Raw genomic sequence first — 18,276 nt, forward strand, 5'->3', positions numbered from 1 at the left:
TTATTCCCTGCCCCTCCCCATCCAATTTTTTCTTGTCCCCTTTTCTATGTATATTCTTTTTAATTGTGAAAATACTTGAAAGAAATCACCACAGGGGGAAAAATCATGTTTTTCTAATAACTTCATATTTCACATTCTTAAGTAAATTTGTTTATGGAAACCTAAGCAATGAGGAACTTCCATCAAAGGACAGTGCCTGAGAAGTCAATGCCGCTTATGGGGTAAGGTCACAGTGATGCTGAGAGGGGTACCATCCCAAACATGGGTACCACTGGCAGAGTGAGATTGGGAATGACTGCCTTCCGTGGTTACAAAGTAAACATCAGAATCTGGCCAGTTTATCACTGGAATTGAAGTCATAGGAGAAGTCATGGGTGACTAACCATGTTAGGAAGGACTTGGGTCCCGAAAACCAATTCTTCTTTAAGAAAGATACTGCTTTTGTTACTAATTCTTTTTTCAGGAAAAATAACCTGCATGAACTTCAGTTTATTTGCCTCACCCATTGTCATGTCGCAATGAATAGAAACAAGGTGCTGTCCAGTAAAAATACAGATGCAGCTCAAGGCTGATGTGACCGAAAACATTTTCTCTAGCCACAGTCCTCTCCTCCCATCTACCCGAAGTCGGCAAGCTATCATTTCATGAAGAGCAATGCGTGGCAATGCCAAAGGCAAACTCCATCATCCACCCTGCACCTTAGCGCTTGCCATCACTGCCTTCATGGATTCCTGTTATCTTTCATCCCAAAAGGGATGCCACAGGTCTGGATGGAAGATGACTAACTTAACTATACGTAACATTTTAGATGAACACTCAGGAAACACCACCTAAGGGTAGATGAAAAGAAACTCAGGCTGGAGAGATAGCTGGACAGATAATAGCAAGATAACTTGCTGCCAAGCCTGATGACACAAGTTTGTTCCCCCAAGACAATGTGGCAGAAGGAGAGAACCCAACTCCTGCAAGTTATTTTACAACTTCCAAACTCACACTGTGGCACGCATGTTCCCTTCCCCCAGCACACACATAAATAAATAAAAGTAATTACAAAATGAAAGACAAACTTCAAGAATCTTTTCCCTTTTCCAGACACAGGAAAGGTGATTAAGAAGATGTTGGCCAGATGCTTTTTCAATACAATAGAGAGGAACAACGAAAAAGCACTGTTATTACATGTGGAAGAATTTAGTCAGTGAGGATTTTGGAATTCCAGAATGAGTAACTTCGGAGAGCTATAAGAATGCTTTCAAAATGAATGCATTTGAAATAATTCAAGCAAACCTCACTTTGAGTCAGAGAGTATAAACTGGTCTCTTGAGGTCCCATTCAATTTGAAGTCTCTCTAGTCCTAGGATGCTAAAGTTTGGTATGATTGACTAGACTGCCTTAGGACTAAATTCCATTCATTGATTCTGGTATCTTCTAAGGAAAAAACGACCTAGAAATTGCCACTTTGTGCACCAGTTGCAGCAGCTGGCTTTCCCCCTAGCATTGTAGTCATGCATAGTTGAGAACAGAGTGCAGCTCATTGTGTAAATTTTCTTTAGTGCATGGATTATTGATTTAATAGATCATGACAATCTATTTTGTCAGACTGCTGCCACACAGGTTCTGAGTCAGCAGGCAGACAAGTCTTATAAAATATTTGTTGTGAAAATAAAAAGCTGCTGCATAAGATGAAATTGAAGCTGAATAATGGTAAAGTCAGTTTTCTAATAAGTCAGATGCTCATAATCCAGGAGCTGAAATCATCAGAGTGAAAAGAGCTAGTCATTTGACTTCATGCTTTTGTGTCTGTGGCAGGAATGGAAAATTTTAACCCAAAAGAACTGAAAACAAATTCTGCATCTTTTATGGATGTCTAATATGAAGGATGAAGGGATATCTGATTGGTTGCCTGGCTGTCAAAGGTAAGAATGTCAGGTGATGGAAGGCAGACTCTTATTTGTCTGGTTTGTTGCAGGCAGTTTATTGACTAACAAAAGGAAGCAGAGCTGTGCAAAAGCAAGAGTAAAAGTGTGATGCAGTCACAACAGTGGTTCTGATGGTATGACACTCTCAAACTGAGGAAATAGGACTGAACAATCATGGGTTTATATTAATACGTCATTGGAATCAGAATATATGCCCATGTATACATAGAGACATTGGTGACACTCCAGTGAAAGGGCATAAAATGAGACAAGTCCTAGCAGCCAAGAACAAACCTTGAGGGGGGTTAAATAAATATGTTCATTCTACAGGAGATCAGGGGAGTAATAACATCTAGGGCAATGCATACTGCCACTCAAACACATCCGTCCATCCAGTCAGTTCACCTTACTTGTTTGGTTTCCTACTTGGGGCCACTTTAAAGGAAAAGGTTGCAAGAACAATCATCTTAGTTTTGAGAGATAGACTCAAATCCATGCTCAACTGTCATCAAGTACACACATCAAGGTTTTCTCTCACCATGAGTTAGCAACTTTGTTGGGCCAGTTGGGTTACGCCAAATGGTGAGCAGATTCAGTTATGAACCTATGAACTCCAGGCTGTGACTGGAGTGCTTGGCAATTATCACTGAATTAATTGATCACTGGAAAACAAATGTCTCACCTAGATGGGAGATGCATTCATCCTTTTTATTCCCCATAAAAGGGCATCTTCCTACTCATTACAAAGGTCTAGTGTCAGCGTGCTCACTCCTTTGCTTACTTGTTGCTCCAAGGAGCCTCAAATGATCAAGAGAACCCTGAAATTACAAGCTTTTATAATTATCTGTGTGTGGTGTATATATTTAGGTGTATGCTGTGTGTATATATGTGCACATGTATGTACTTGCCTATGTGGATACCAGAGTGTCTTTCTCTACTGCCCCTAGCCCTTTTTCTTTTGAGACAGGGTCTCTTACTGAACCTGGGACTCACTGATTGGCTGTACTGAATGGGTCCCTTCCCAAATGAATGCTCCTGTCACTGCCTTCAGTACTAGGATTACAGTGATTACAGGTCTTCAGAGATTCTGTTGCAGTGGAGTATTTGGTGGAGTACACTCGCCTTGATTAGGTATAAAGCAGAATAAAGCACTTCACCATGGCAACACAGAGGGAAGAGGAAGAATATAAAATATGTATAATTCTGACAAGATGAAGTAATTGAAGGAAATATCAAGTCATCCGACTTTTCTAACTTTCAATCTTCTCATGAAAAATTGGCTTCTTTAGGCTTTATTTTATACCATTCAATCCCAATTAATTGTTCTCTTAAAGTATTAATTGGCACTAGTTATAGACTGATGTGAAACAATAAAATTGAGTTCATCCTTCACCACGTGCCTTACAAAATGGCCTATGTTCCTCAAACCAGTTTTCACAAAGGTTGGACAGCTAGGGATAGAGAAGACATGGTATTGCTTTTTATTCTGGGTACACAGGTAATCTTGATGCAGATTATTCAAAACCGTACACTTTGGGTAAAAGTATGTTTTGCCTACATTTTTTCCCTTTTGTAAATTGAGTACAACAAAGACAGGTCCCTATAATTCAGAAGGTAGCTGTTTTTTTTTGTTTGTTTGTTTGTTTTGTTTTTGTTTTTGTTTTTTTAAATCGTCTTTCCTGCTATGGATTTTGTCCGTGCCCTGTTTCTGAGACTATTTCCCATCTCCCACTGCTGAACTTGGCGGCAGCAACCACACTGCCAGGTCCATCCTTGTCATATGTAAAGCAAAGTGATTCATGGCCTCTTTTCTGTTTCTTAGATTTTGCAGAACATTAGAAATTTTAGGAAACAATTCAAATCATCTCAGAGATGTTGAAAAATGCATTTTTTCATGAACACACAGAAAACTGGTCCTGAATGCATCATTCTCAGTAGACAAAGCAATATTTAGTTCTTGTTTGTAAGTAAGCTTTTTGAAAGTCAAAAAGCAGTAGGGTAAAAATCCAGAAGCAATGTCTTGACACCAATGCCATTCATATTCTCCAGCATTTCTGTGAAGTTGTTTAGTGGCATCTATTAAACTGATAAGGAGCAGATTTTATTTTACCAGGCCAAAAAAAAATTCTAAGGATTTCAGCACTGAAACATGTATTGCAGAATTAAAGAGCTTTAAATGACCAATTGGAGGGCAATATAGAATACCTGGTAGACAGATAAATCAATATGTAAAGATGTACAAGGAATATTAACCATTTTCCCTTCCAATCAAATAGATGAGACCAAGAACCCAAGGACATAATTCTGATATATTTCATAGGATGTGGTGATAAGCATATTTAATTTCTGAAGCAAAGATAATTTCTATAGTGGCTGTAGCTCACTATATGGCTTAGCATTTATACATAAGCACCTCTCTACTCTGAATTTCCCATATGCATAAAGAGAAGTCAATGTTTCATTTTAACAAATTGTACTTAAATTTTTTGTTGTTGTTGTTGATTCGAGAAAGGGTTTCTCTGTGTGGTTTTGGTGCCTGTCCTGGATCTCACTCTGTAGATCAGGCTGGCTTCTAAATCATAGAGATCTGCCTGCCTCTGCCTCCCAAGTGTTTGGGTTAAAAGCATGCACCACCATCACCTGGCCACACTTAATTTTTAACAAACAGTACTTGAATACTTTGTGGAAGGCACTTTGTCTGTCCTATCATATGCTTCAAGAAGGAGAATATGATAAAGCCAATCTTCCAGAGGTATATTTACAAGATAAGTGTAATGAATGCTCAAAATGAGACACAAAGGAGGGAGAGAGTTTATCCAGGGGTAAAATAATGCAAAACTTTTTGTTGGAGGAAGGAAAAGCATTTGACACATAAATACGGATTAAGGGGGAAATGTCCCTAGATGAGGGGTTAATAGTAATCAAAGGGAAATTGTTGTGGTGGGAAGTCAGAGGCACATTTAAAATGCCAGAAATAGGCTAGTTTTGCTGACATATAGAACACTTGTAAAGAGATAGGAAGATGGTTTAAAAAAAGTGGTTGGTAAAGCATTTTAAAGAATGTTCTCACAGGCTTCAGCACTGGGACATTTCAAAGCAGAAAACTTCGCTGAGAGGAGCTGTTTTGTGTCCATCCCTGATTTAGTAGTTAAGGCTCTTTTCCTCTTTTTGTGGCAACCAGAACTGTTTCTATGATCTTTCTACAAAATAAAAACACCATTTCCTCAGACTGTGGTTGAAAGCTCAATGCTATAGGCAATAAAAACTGGGTAAGTTTGATAAGTCAAAGACATACTTTTTCTTATCTTCCACATTGAACCCATTAGTAAGTAAGCTACATTCTTCTAAATAGCTCTTGATTCTCTATCTTAGATCATTATACTACTGATTCAAGAGTGACTCTGCCACACCCTGGGTCCCTCCAATATCCCATTGCTATATCATTGTCCACACTCATTACCTAGAAACTATCATACAAAATGATCATCCCACCATTTTGCATAAAATGCCCTGAGACTTTACATTGATTTGTATATGGAACAAGGTACTTAATGTGGCATTCCCAACCTGGACAATCTAAAATTGATGCCATATAATCTTGTATTTCAGATGTACTGAATCTGAAAATGTGATTTTTATATCAACTTATGTTTTCATGTAGTATTTCTTTCTATCTGAAACTTCAGCATCTCTGTTTGATGATAATGGTTACTTAATATAAAACTCATTTTAGGAGTTATTGCCTCTAGATATGAGGGACTCTTTTCTTTCATAGTCACCTATATGATAACATATTGTACACCATGCCATTCTGTCCTGAGCCAATAATTTTTGCATCCTCTAGTGAGTGTATCTTTCTTGAGGACAGAAAGTGATTGAACTATTTTTGTATATCCATTGTAGAAACTCAATGAATAGGAAAGAAGAAGATTGTGTCCAGGATATAGATGCACTACATTGACAAGAGACTGTAGGGAATTGAATCTAAGACTAACACAACAATATAAGAAACAGAATGTGAGAATCTGAACTTCAGTAAAAAGAAATGGAAATGAAGATATGCAGTGTTTAGGAAAATGGAGATGTTGTACATATATAGTTATGCAGATTTTAGTTAACCAATTATAGTTTTGGGTCATGAAATAAGAAAGGGAGCATAAGTGTTTGGTGGTGGGTTTACATTGGAATTTAGAAAGCTAATTTCTGACAAAAGGCATAGTAATAATTTGGAAAAAAATCCAAACTCAGAAAAAAAAATAGCAACAAGGATTTGAGGGTCATTAGAGTAAATGTTGTAGTAATGGGTTGATGGAACATACAAAGAAAGATTGAACATTTCAAAATAGATAGGAATGAGATGGCCAAATACGTAAGTTTCTGGGACCAAGAAAAATAATAAATGAGTTAATAATGAATCAGAATCAGATAATTAGGGTAAAAATGTCCAAAATGGACATTATCATTTCAGGTTGCATTTGCTAATGACAACCCAAGAGTCCAGTGAAACGGTGTTGTGTGATCTAGCAGTAACTCTCCCTACTTCCTGTTGACAGAGTATTAGAAAAAGAGGTCTCACTGTCAGGAGCAACCAGTGTCCTGACTGGTTAATCACTGGATCACTGCAGCATTGCTGCAGTTAAATGTGTAAGCTGTAGTTTAAGCTGCTTTATTGAATGTTTGGTACATATTTAAGCTGAAAACTATTTACCAGTTACCAGTGTGTTAACTATTTTATTTACTAATACTAGCAATTCTAGTCATTGTCATCTTGGCAAAGAAAATCAATGCAACTTTGACAGGTGGTCCTATATAACCAATACCTTCTACAATTAGTTCATTCTTCTATTTAGAACTCTGGCATAAGATTTGGCTGGCATGTCACATAATTTCTGACTTTTCCCCCACATTTTTAGACTGTGAAAAATCAAACAATTCCTCACCATTGTCTAAATCAGTGTTTATGTTTTGTGAAAAGATCTTATTCTTATCCCTACCTCTAGTAAAAATTCAGCCTATTAGCTGTTTTATTTATTACTATTACCATTGCTTTTATTATAATTATTTTCAGTAGTAGTAGTGGTTTTACTTAGAATAGAAGTCCTTAGTTTAAAGCCCTTTGACCTATAATTGTTCCAGATATGGTTTTTGATTTTACAGTTTTTTTTCTAAGAAGTCACAGTTTTGATAATTTTTTTTTTCAAGTCACTCAGCATCCTATAAATGTTAGGAGCATTTTTCTTAAAAAGTATCTTTACAAAGAACACCAGATTTCAAATAAAAATTGAAACCTTTTCCTTTTATTGAGTCCATGGTAAACATTCAAAAGATTCCTTGACCACAAACAACAGAAACTTCTGAATAAGGCAGAAGAAAGTCAACATTAGACATGATTAAAGCACCCGCTTAAAAATCAGCACAAAAGTCTGTGGATTCTTTTCTAGCTTAAAAAAAAAAAAAACCAACCAAGTGAAAGAACAAAAAGATAAGTGGGATGCTGAACTTTCTGGAAACAATTTCAGTGTCTGTAAAAGTCTATACTGTTCCTCCTCAGCATTGGCTACTCCCCTGTCTGACACCATGTGCCACCTTAATCAACACTTTGTTGTGAGCGTAATGGAAAACATGTTCTCTCTCCCATAACTCTAGTGTAGACTTCGGCCATCAGCCAAATGGGACAGACAATACAAGTTCTGTGACAGACAGCCCTTCTGACAGTGAAATAGAGGCCACCCTCCTCAGGATAGATAGCCTTTGCAGATACAGCAGCTTCCAAGTGGAAAACCATCTCTTGGAATAGCAAAATTTGGCACAGCTTTTCCCGTGAACTCTGCCCAAAGAGGCAGATCTCTTATCCACAAACTCCATTGGTTGATCAACTGACACAGGCGCTTGGTGCTCTTCCATCTAATCAGATTTGAGTGTGGAAAGAGCCCAAGGTTTTCTTGGGTGTTTATATTATTTCAATGGAACTTCCTTTGATTTACCTAAAGGATGTTTTGCTTTAATTAAAGTTTATGACCAAAGACGAGCTGGAAAAAGTATTGAAGTAGATGTACATTGTTTATGGGTTTTGAATACAATTATTTCAACCATAAAAATAGACCAAACAATTTTGCTTCTCTGCCAGAAATCAATTCATGATCACAGGGTTTCAGGTCTTCATTTTGTTTTCACTGAAAATAATGAAAGGTGCTTGCTGATCATGAATTGGAGAAAACTGTAAAGTCAGTAAATCTGGAAACTAACATTTATTAACTTTCAATAGGGAGTGCAATAAGATCTGATGTTGGTTAAATTATGGACTCTTTCCAATTTGCTGGCTCCCTCTCCAAAGCAAATGTACTAAAAATAAAGTGACTTCCTTTTTGATGTCAATTATAATGTGTGTACATTTAAAAATCTTTTTGTCTTTCAGGTTTTGATAAGATTTGGCAAGATAGTAGCTGTGAACTTCTGTGACACTAGCCTCACAAATTGTGCCAAATGTCAGAAGGTCACGATCCATTTCCTTCACACTCTCTATCCTTTTATGTATCAAATTATTAAATTAGAAACAAGTGAGATGATGTACAGGGTAATCCATCTATACTGAAGAGTTTTATTAAAACCAAACAGGCTCTTGTGAGGTGAAACATTAGATTAAAGTGACATTCAAAACTTATCCATCAACTTGTTAGCAGGTCATGCTCAGTCCCTTCATACAGAGCTTGTCTCAAAACATTTTCAAACACTGATTCTTTCCCCGACATTTGAAAAGGTGTTGAGATTGGCAACTGGAACCCTGCTTTGAGATTCCCCAAGCACATGTGGACTTGAATCTTTGGCTTCCCTGCGCCTTACCAGCAGTTAACTGTAAGTGTCAAGAGTTGTAGTCCTCAGTTTCAAGTCTTTCCTTGGATAATCATGTTTCAAAGAAGAGTATATCACTGTTTGATTTTTTTTCCTGTCTGCTGACATATCCATGCTAATAATGAATTTTAAAATTTTAAAGTTGATATTATGGAAACAAAGGGATTACTTGACAATACATATAAACTAAATCATAAAGATTTAGTTTAATGAAGTATCAAAGTTCTAATTTAGCCCAAAGTTGAAGATCTCAATTCCATTTTTTTTCACTTTTCAACAAGTTTTATATGTTCTTAGTTATAAGGCAGGGAAATTGGTGGGTATTTTTATAGAGGGAAACCCCTGAGGGCTTCTTCCTAAAGTAATGTACCTATAAATTATTTTAGGTGCAAAAGTCTGTGTGGGGCTAAAGATTGGTGCACACATTAATGAGATTCCTTCAAATGACCTTCACCTGCTCCTGATGAGTTTTCTTTAAGGACACGTGTTTTCTTAATGACGTAAGGCTGTCAAAGTTAGGGTGACTTGAAGAGGTTCCTAATGTTCAGACTGAGATGTAGGCCACACTTTGCTTTGAAAATTTCTACAACTCTCTGAAACCCATAGGTTTTTAATTGGCCTGGGTTTTAATTGGTCTTTTCTTTTACTGTAATAGAAAGAGCACATATTCAGGGTCTGGTTAGAGTAGCAAGAGGTGATATATGTCACTCCTTTGGCTTTCTGAACTTGAGTCTATTGTGCTAAGTCAAGCAATGCCCTTCACAGAAATTCCAGTCTTGTGTCACACTTAGGTCAAGGCTCAGATCCTAATTAATTGTTCTCTGCTCTCATGAACATTTTATTTTAAATCTAGGGAAGTTGTCAAGGGTTGAATGATCTAGGAAAGGATTTAGGCATTTAGAATCTTATTTCTTGGTCATTTATCTCTCCACAGATAAGTATCTACTGGCATTCCATTTTGACATGATTTATATTTATCTTACAAGGTGCTTTAAATGATTAGTTGAAATATTTGTCAAAATACATGCTTCAGGAGCTATAAATAATTCTACAAATATTTTTATTCATTATTATTTATTGTATGCATATTGTTCAGGTGTATTTCTGCCTCTTATTATTTATTACAGTATGTTATGCTTGCAGTTGATAATTATTTATTAGTCACAGGTTACTGCTGCAGCTACCTCCTCCTTTCTGTGTTCATGTTCCCCTCTTGTTTCTGCCTCTGTGATGTTTATACACACACACACACACACATACACACACACATACACACACACACACACACACACACACACACACCCCACACTCAGTGACTAGTTGTATCTCATGGCTTTTGTGTTCTCAAATACAAATAACCTCAGACAACATTTTTTTTTTTGCTATTATTATTATTTTCTGAAATGCAATGGTGTTTTTTCAAACTATGTTTTACTTTCTGGGTTCTTTTCACATTGCTGCATGGTATGCAGATGTCACTTCTCTGCCTCTGTCTTTAATCTGGAACCTTCCCACACCGCATGTTTTAGGAGATACAAAGAAGTTGTAAGAAATAGCGGAAATTCACTTAGCACAGCCCTCTTTCCTGGTGAGTCTCCTTCTGCTGCCATCTCCACAGCTTGTCTTTTAGTAGTGACTTCTGATTCTCCTAGCTGGGGTCTGACTCACATTCAGGACAGAAGAGGGGCCTGGAGGTTGTAGAACTTTCAACTGCTGGGCTATTGCCCCCTTCCCACTGAGTGGAAAAGACATTGTGAAGTACATTCTCTTATTCTTCAAGGACTAGTTAAAAGATTCCTCCATACCTTCCTTGGCCTCATATTCTGGCCTCTCTTTAAGCTAACCACTCTACATTCTTTCTATTTATATATGGAGTTCACTGGAGTGTGGGTTTCTAAAGGGATAGCATAACCCTGCACATCTCTATATAATTCAGAACACTTGTATATGAATGATATGTGGGATAGATATATGAAATTTGATCTCATGAAAATATTCCTATTTCTCCTCACATGCTCACACTAGACTAGCCTTTGAAAGGCACTTATATCTTTTCTATCCTTTTATTTAACTCCTTGACCGTCTTTGCTTGTTCCATTTATGAAGAACTGAGATATTTCCTAAACTGAAGCCTTTCATGGTGTGTTTTGATTTTGTTGGTTGGTGGGATTTTGTTAGTCAGACTTTCCATTGCTGTGACAAATACCTCAGAAAATTCAACTTAAAAGAGGAAGCATTTATTTTGTCTTATGGTTTCAGTTCACAGCAGGCACGTGTAGATGGCAAGACTGCTCACCTCATGGCAGACAGGAACCAAAGAGAACAGGCAGAGAACAAGACACATCTTTACAAGGTATGTTCCTGGAGACTTACTTTCTTCAATTAGGTCTAACTAATTTATGCCATCTTATTTTATGAATCCATGAAGGGTTCAATCCATTCATGAGATGATCAGAACTATCATGATCTAATCAGCTGGTAATAAAGCCCATATTATAGGACCAGTGTGGGACATTTAATATACCATTTCAGTTATTAATAAAGATCCTTAATTCTGAAGAAGATTCAATGCACTTAAAAAATTGTAACTTCAAGATCTGTTTTCTCTGCTATATGGGAAGCTCCATGTTGAGAGATAAGACACGTCTGTCTTGCTCATTATTACACCCATAATATGCCTCACCTATCTTTTGGCTTACTGATGAAATAAATTTACTGTTTCTTCTGTCTTTGTGTGGAAGGGGAGGAATATGTGTCAAAACTGATTCCCAGTGTTCAGAGCAAGGAACCAAATTGTATGGGTTCCTATCACAACCCTGTCACTTGTAAGTTATACTTAGTCTCCCAACATGAAATCATTGAGGAATTCCTCAAATTCCTAATTATTTAGGATTAGAATTAGCCACATTAGTGTGTGCTGAGACTTGAGAGGGATACTGTGAATCTCATAGAAGGCTTCACATTAGAGGTCACTTAATAAGCATCACTTATTGTCACTTTATGGAAGAGGAAGTCATCTTGTGGAAGGGGAAACAGAGGAAGATGATGTGTGGAATTACAAACTCTCTCCTCTCTGTCTCCAAAAACTACTTCATTTTATCAAGTTTTGAACCCTCAGAGGAATATGCACATTTGTTCTCCTTGCTCCTGTGAAGGTCCTGATGGTTCCCCTAAATTGTGGATCTGGGGCCTTGTGTTTGAGTATGTGCAAGAGCCTTCCTAGGATTTGGGTCTGGAGACACTGAGTGCTTCTGCTACTCCCACACCTTCCCTGTACCATCAGGCTTCCCTCAGGAACCCTTGAACTAAATTTGGCCAATAAGTACCTCTCTGCTTCCAAAGATAATATTAGACCTGGTATAACAGCATCTTTAAGCAAGTAACTTCTATTCAAGCAATGCTGGGTCATTTTGTAGCTATAGCCAATACTTTTCTTCTTTCTCTTGGCATTCTATCCAATCAGCTATGAAGTGATTTGTTCTTTGTTTTTAGAATGGCAAGGTTCCCTTTTATTTGGACATGCTTGTGAAAATGTCAGAAATTATTAAAGGAAGTGTGAAAACAAAAAGCCACAAGACCAACAAAAGTGCCTTTTATGTTTAATTGATGTTCAGCTTTTCATTTGGTCCTATGAGACTGTGTGCCTTAAGGGTAAGGGAAATTCCATGCTAATTACTCACACACTCTCTCCCATTGACTATGGATGATGTTCCTGTGAGGAGGAAGGGATACTTAGTTTTAGAGTAGTTTCAGACCTGAAGCCCAGTGACTAGGTCAAAGCTGTAGGCTCAAAATTTAGTGATTAAGTTCTAGTTCCCCAATTCCAGATCCTGCCCCATTGTTCACTAGTTGGATCACCACACTATGATCGAATGGTTTCATGTCTTATGCCTTTGTTTCCTATCTGTAAAAGTTTGCATAACACTTTGATCACAAGGGTTTTGCTAGGACTAACTCAGTAGATTTTTCAAAAATCTGTGTTATACATAGTAAATGCTCATGAAATGTCAGCTATTAATACAATTCTTGCATTTTAGGATTACAATGAGGTTTAAATGAGATCATCTACGTAAGAGTCTTACAGTATTTTTCAAACAAAACAAATGCTTTATAAGGGTTTGGAATATTTTCCATGTTATTAGAATTTTAAAATCCAATCATGGTAATGAAATGTATGATTAAATAAATCATTGGTTGGGGCTTGGAAGAGTGAGTTTTAGTTCTTCTCTTATTAGAATGCTGGTGGTAACACCTAAAATAATATTCAACTGCCCTTACTGTCATATCTTTAAATAACTGTGATGAATAGTTTATAAACATAAAAGTTCAACAGGGGGAAAATAATCACTTTCTGTGTCAACAATTATGCTAAATAAGTAGCAATGCCTAGTCTTATCCTGCCATTATTAATGTTTTGTTTCACATGGGTTTTCAAGACAGGGTCTCACACTGTACCCCATGCTAGCCTCAGATGCTTGGTAATTCTCTCACACCTACCTCCTGAGTGCTGGAATTTAATATTGTTCATTTTTAAAATTATTATTATTATTATTATTATTATTATTATTATTATTATTATTTCAGAGGTATTGGATAGCCTTCTCCTTCTTCTTCCTCCTCCTTCCTTAGTTGTAGAGGCATGCCCTGGTACTAGGTTTGACCAGGACATAAGATGTTCTAAACCAAGTTGAAATATTGACAATAATATTTAATGAGCTTTTTAGCTTTTCTCTTTATAAACTACCAAAATATAAGGATCTCTTTTTAAAGAGGATGCTAATGCTTCTTAGAAATATGTCTTTTCCCTTTTCTCTAGATTTGTGCTAGGCTTTGTCTAATAAATATCAAGAAGTTAAAGAGCCAGGCAGCTTTTACTGTCTAGCTCAGACATAGTGATCATCTATGTTTCTGGCCACCCTACTTTTCTTGGTTAATCAAAATGTGTTCATCTCACATTTTGCATGGCTAAGATTTACTGCCTTTTCCTCTCCAGATTGAGATGTCTGTATTCTGACATCCCATGCTTTGCAGACCATTTCAGAATAACATCAGTTCTGTCATATAGCTAGGGAGGCCTTCCCAGCTAATGGTAGAATTTTTAAAAATTTTGATTCTGTATAAAACAATGAGTATATTCATCCCTATGCCACACATCTCTCTTGTGGTGAGTTTGCAATTGTCAGTGCAATGATGCCAAAAGCAGAGGGCATCTTCAATACCTTCACCAATGTTCCATGCGAACATTTTGGTTGAAAACTCTAAATGTTGAGTGGAAGTTTACATTGGTTGCCTCTCCAAGGGTTTTCAGGGTAGTCAGTATAAAGTCCGGGGGCAAAAAAAGTGAAGGGTAGATTGTTCTTAGCATGCAGGAAGGAAGTTGTCAGACGGAAAGAGGATATGGCTCTGTTTGCATGCAAGGGCCTGGTATTTGCTAGCTAGATATTTCCTCTGTGTCCACACGACAAGAAAATCCTTGGTTTCCTGTGCTGGATAAACAGCAGGAAAGGGTGTGAGCATTATTGAATGACATTATCATGTTATAACCTCATGGGCAAGGAAAGGCTGTTTATCAAACTGAGAGCTCACAAGACTGGCTGGGAGGGGACCAAGGTGCTGAGTCACTTGCAGTGTTTCCTCTTGGGTGCTTTGGGTCTTTTGGCTTTCACAGACCTGACATTTTCCCCTTGAGATAGAAGGGACTGCTCTGACTCACTGGAAAGTTACTCAGTTCCAGCGTTTGCCATCTCTTATCTGGTAAGCAGTTCACGTGGAAAAGAATTAGAAACAGCCTGACGGGTAAGCAGACAATGTCAAGACCTGGAAGTTCTAGCCTCCTTCCACACCACCCTCTTGGGCTCTGCCTTGTGTACTTAATGCTGCACACTCAACCTTATTCATCCAAGCATGGAATCTGCTCATTGCAAAGCCCACTTCCAGTTATAAATGGAGTGAAGTATGCAATTCATTCTCTCACTTTAAAGTTGCAAGTGTGTAAGCTGTTAGAGGGCTTTTAACTTCTAACTGGAGGAATGCAGCAGCGATGCCTGGATTCTTGGCCTGTACATCTATTTGGATATCAATAATTTTGTGAAACATAACTAAGCATTTATTTGTTCGGCATTTAATTGGTGTTTACTACTTTCAGCAATGGCTAACTCTGAATTGAACAGCTCGGTAAATAGTGAGCCGATAAAAGTATACTCATATCATCCACATGCTCTTGATAATAGGCAGTTTAAGATTAGCTTCCAAGACATTTTCAAAATTAGAAAACGCCATGAGCAAAACAAATTGGTTAAGGTGATGGAACCCCTATTTAACACAAGGCATCTTGTTTTCCTATTTAAATTCTGGTGAAACCTCCCTGATTCTCAACTAACAATATGTAAGTTTAATAAAGGACAAGACCTACGTCTGTTCTCAAGGAGAAATCCTCTAAAGATAAGTAATGGGAGTAATTAATCTTCTGAGAAGCACATCAAAGAAAACTGAATTAAATCTTTAAAGGCAATAATAAAATGACTAACAGAAAACATCACAGAATACCAAATACTGATAGAAATATTCTTTGGAAAATGCATTAAGTCTTAGTTAGTTGGCACCCTAAGGAGGAGGGCTGTGGTTTATCTTGAAGTCGGAAAATCATTTATTTTCTTATGCTAATTTGTAGGTATTCTTCCTCACATAGATTTATCAAGTAAAATATTCTTCCGGGGCTATAAGTAGCTCTAATAAATTCACAACCAAGCTACACAGCTTTAAAAAAATAAGACATGAAGAACAAATCATAATTCTAAGTAGATTTTTAGGATAGTTACCAAAATTCTCTCTCTCTGGTGAAAACAATATTTTTCTAATTATATACCATTGGTACGAAAAATAACACAGCAAGTTCATATATAAACTGAGCTATAAATGAAATAACAATTGATATATACATTTAATACCCAATTTATAAAATCAACCAGTTAAATAATCAAGCCAAATGTCTTGGCTTAAGTTTAGTCAAGTAAAAAATGTGAGAAAAGTCAAATGAGCATATTTGATTGACATAAACATGGTAGAGTGAAGGCTTAAGATGCTGTGAGGAGAGCGCGCACTGTCCTAAGTGACACTCAGTAACAGGCTGTGGAAGCTCTTTACAGTGCTTTCTGCCCAGAGTTTCTGCCATCATGCGCCCTCCCCTCCCCCAACTGGCCTGATTCCCAGCCTCCCCTGCTCCTTCCACTTCAAGCATTTCTACACTTTTTATTCAAAACTGTTTTGCTTCCTGAGAGCTCTGGCCATGCCATTGCTGCGCCGAGCCTCCAGAGGCTTCTCCCTCTTGACTGCTCAGCTCTGATGCTGACTGCTGCCTTCAAAACTCGAACATGGTTCCCTTGTGACCCCTCTGCCCTTCCTCCCGCAAAGTCATAGCAGTACTTTGTGTGAAAGGCTAAAAGGACAGAGGAAGAGAGTGCTTGCTGCACACTTCTTTATTAACCTGGAGGTGTTGGCCCAGCCTCTTTGCCACCCCGAGGTAGTTAGTTACAAGGTAAAGGAGGAGCTGTGAGTTAATGCTTGCTCTGGCTAGAGGCCTCCGTGTGATGCGAACCTTTGTATACAAGTAGTAGGAATATATACGTTCAATAGACATTTTCATAAGCAATTTTTCTCTTTTTTAACTTTAATGTCTTCCCATATTGCATTCATCTGCATAACAGTAAACACATGCCCCGACAGAAAGTTGCAGGCAGGGATATTTATTTATAACAGATGGCACAAAGCAGGAGCATGATGAATTGGTGTGTGGCTCCTGAACTAGCAGGCCCATAAATAAAGTATCCTCAAAGCTACTTTGGGGATCTTGCTTGCTCAGAAGGAAGAAAGGAACGATGATGCTCACAATTTTGTGGCCTTATATAAAATAATTCCAAACATGTGCAATTTAACCACATCCAACCCCAATTTTGTAACTGAATTTTTCAACAAAAAATGTGCTTATAGGTGACTTTTTAGACTCATGAAACAATTATGGCAATTGCAATTTTCTTTCTCTACTTCCTCTTGTGCATTGATCTAATGGCTCAAGACATTTAAAAAAAGATAGAATTGCAAACTGATGATGGTCAAAATGAGACAAGGACAAATGCCATTTGCAAAACCATTTGGGTAGAACTGGATATACTGATAACTAGACAGAGAACATTCCCCTCCATATAGTAATTCAACATGCAAATAGCCATTTGTGAACAGTGGATAATTTTGTTGCTGTCCCAGTGTAAAAATACACTAGAATAGCAAACAACAAGGCCAAGTTCAGGGGGCCTTATAAACATAGAACTTCATTTCATAAACAGTGTTTCATTTTTAAAATCTATTTTGGTTATTCATTAATCTTGTTGCTATTTTTCAGAGGTTCTAGGTTGCAGTTTTTAACAATTTCGTTAACCCCTGGACATATTGTAATCTGAATACTAGAACAAAAACATGTGCATGTGAAGGTGAGTACTTTTTAACCTACCAATATTTTGATCATGGAAGACATAAAGAGGTCTTAGACAGTGAGGAAATATTTTTCATGTTTTAGACATAACATAACCTGGATTTAAATAGTGCTGCATGAACTGATAAAATTTACCTGTGTTTGAGCTGCCAATAATTTCACTCAAAATCAAATATACCCTGTGGGCTCTTTTTGTTCAGGGAGGGGAAAGAGTATCAAAGGTTCATTGTTCTTACACGCTAACAAAGAGAGGTTTCTGCTTGTGTACCAGCTCCCATGATTGCCAAGTCCAAGTGCAGTGTGGCCCTTCAGCGTGTTTTCAAAAGTTCTTTTAGAGGCAGAAGTATGGGGTGTGGACAGAATCTGGAGAGGTAGTTGAAGGAGAGGCACATATCCACAAGACATGAATTTAGAGGGACTTGGGAAGGAGTAGTCCATGAGGAATGGGCAGGGGATAGAAGAGAGAAGGGAGTGAATGTGATCAAAATGCATTATACATACATGTGAAATTGCAAAGGAATAAAATATAGTTTTCAAAAAATTTTTAAAGCAATTTTTAAAGGCTTCTTTGCTGAAAACATTACAATGTTATCTGAAGTTGGCTAGGCTCACTCATGACAAAGATGTATGAGAAAGTCTCACTGGGCTCACACACAACTGACAGAACTCAGCAAAGTGTGGCAAAAATGCTAGAGCATGAAGAAGGCCCCTCACCCACTCTCTGAGCTGCTTGCAAGAGAGATCTCTTTAAAATATACAGAAAAAGTATGCCTAAATAAATGCCTTAGTCATGTTTCTGAGGAAAAAATGAGTTCGAATGTTACAAATAATTAAACATAATTCCAAATAATTTAAAAAAATTAGGTGTTACTTGTATTTGAATTTACTAAATTATAAGACTGACGTGTCTTGCTGTTTTTGAAACTTAGAGTTAACAAACTCCAGAAGATGCTTTAGACAGGATGCTTGTCCCAGTTAGTTTTAGTTGTCAATGTGACAGAGCCTAGAGTCACCTGATAAGAGAGT

The 18,276-nt window shown here is 37.4% G+C and overlaps 1 long non-coding RNA gene across 1 annotated transcript; it reads left to right on the top strand.

The window, feature by feature from the left end:
- Positions 1-1,816: 1,816 nt before the first annotated feature.
- On the top strand, positions 1,817-17,242 carry LOC118581199. Its single transcript, XR_004944669.1, has 4 exons — positions 1,817-1,913; positions 8,674-8,768; positions 11,025-11,118; positions 17,161-17,242. It is a non-coding gene; the product is annotated as an uncharacterized LOC118581199 (long non-coding RNA).
- The last annotated feature ends 1,034 nt before the right edge of the window (positions 17,243-18,276 follow it).

Source organism: Onychomys torridus, chromosome 4, assembly GCF_903995425.1.
Source record: "Onychomys torridus chromosome 4, mOncTor1.1, whole genome shotgun sequence".
NCBI lineage: Eukaryota > Metazoa > Chordata > Mammalia > Rodentia > Cricetidae > Onychomys > Onychomys torridus.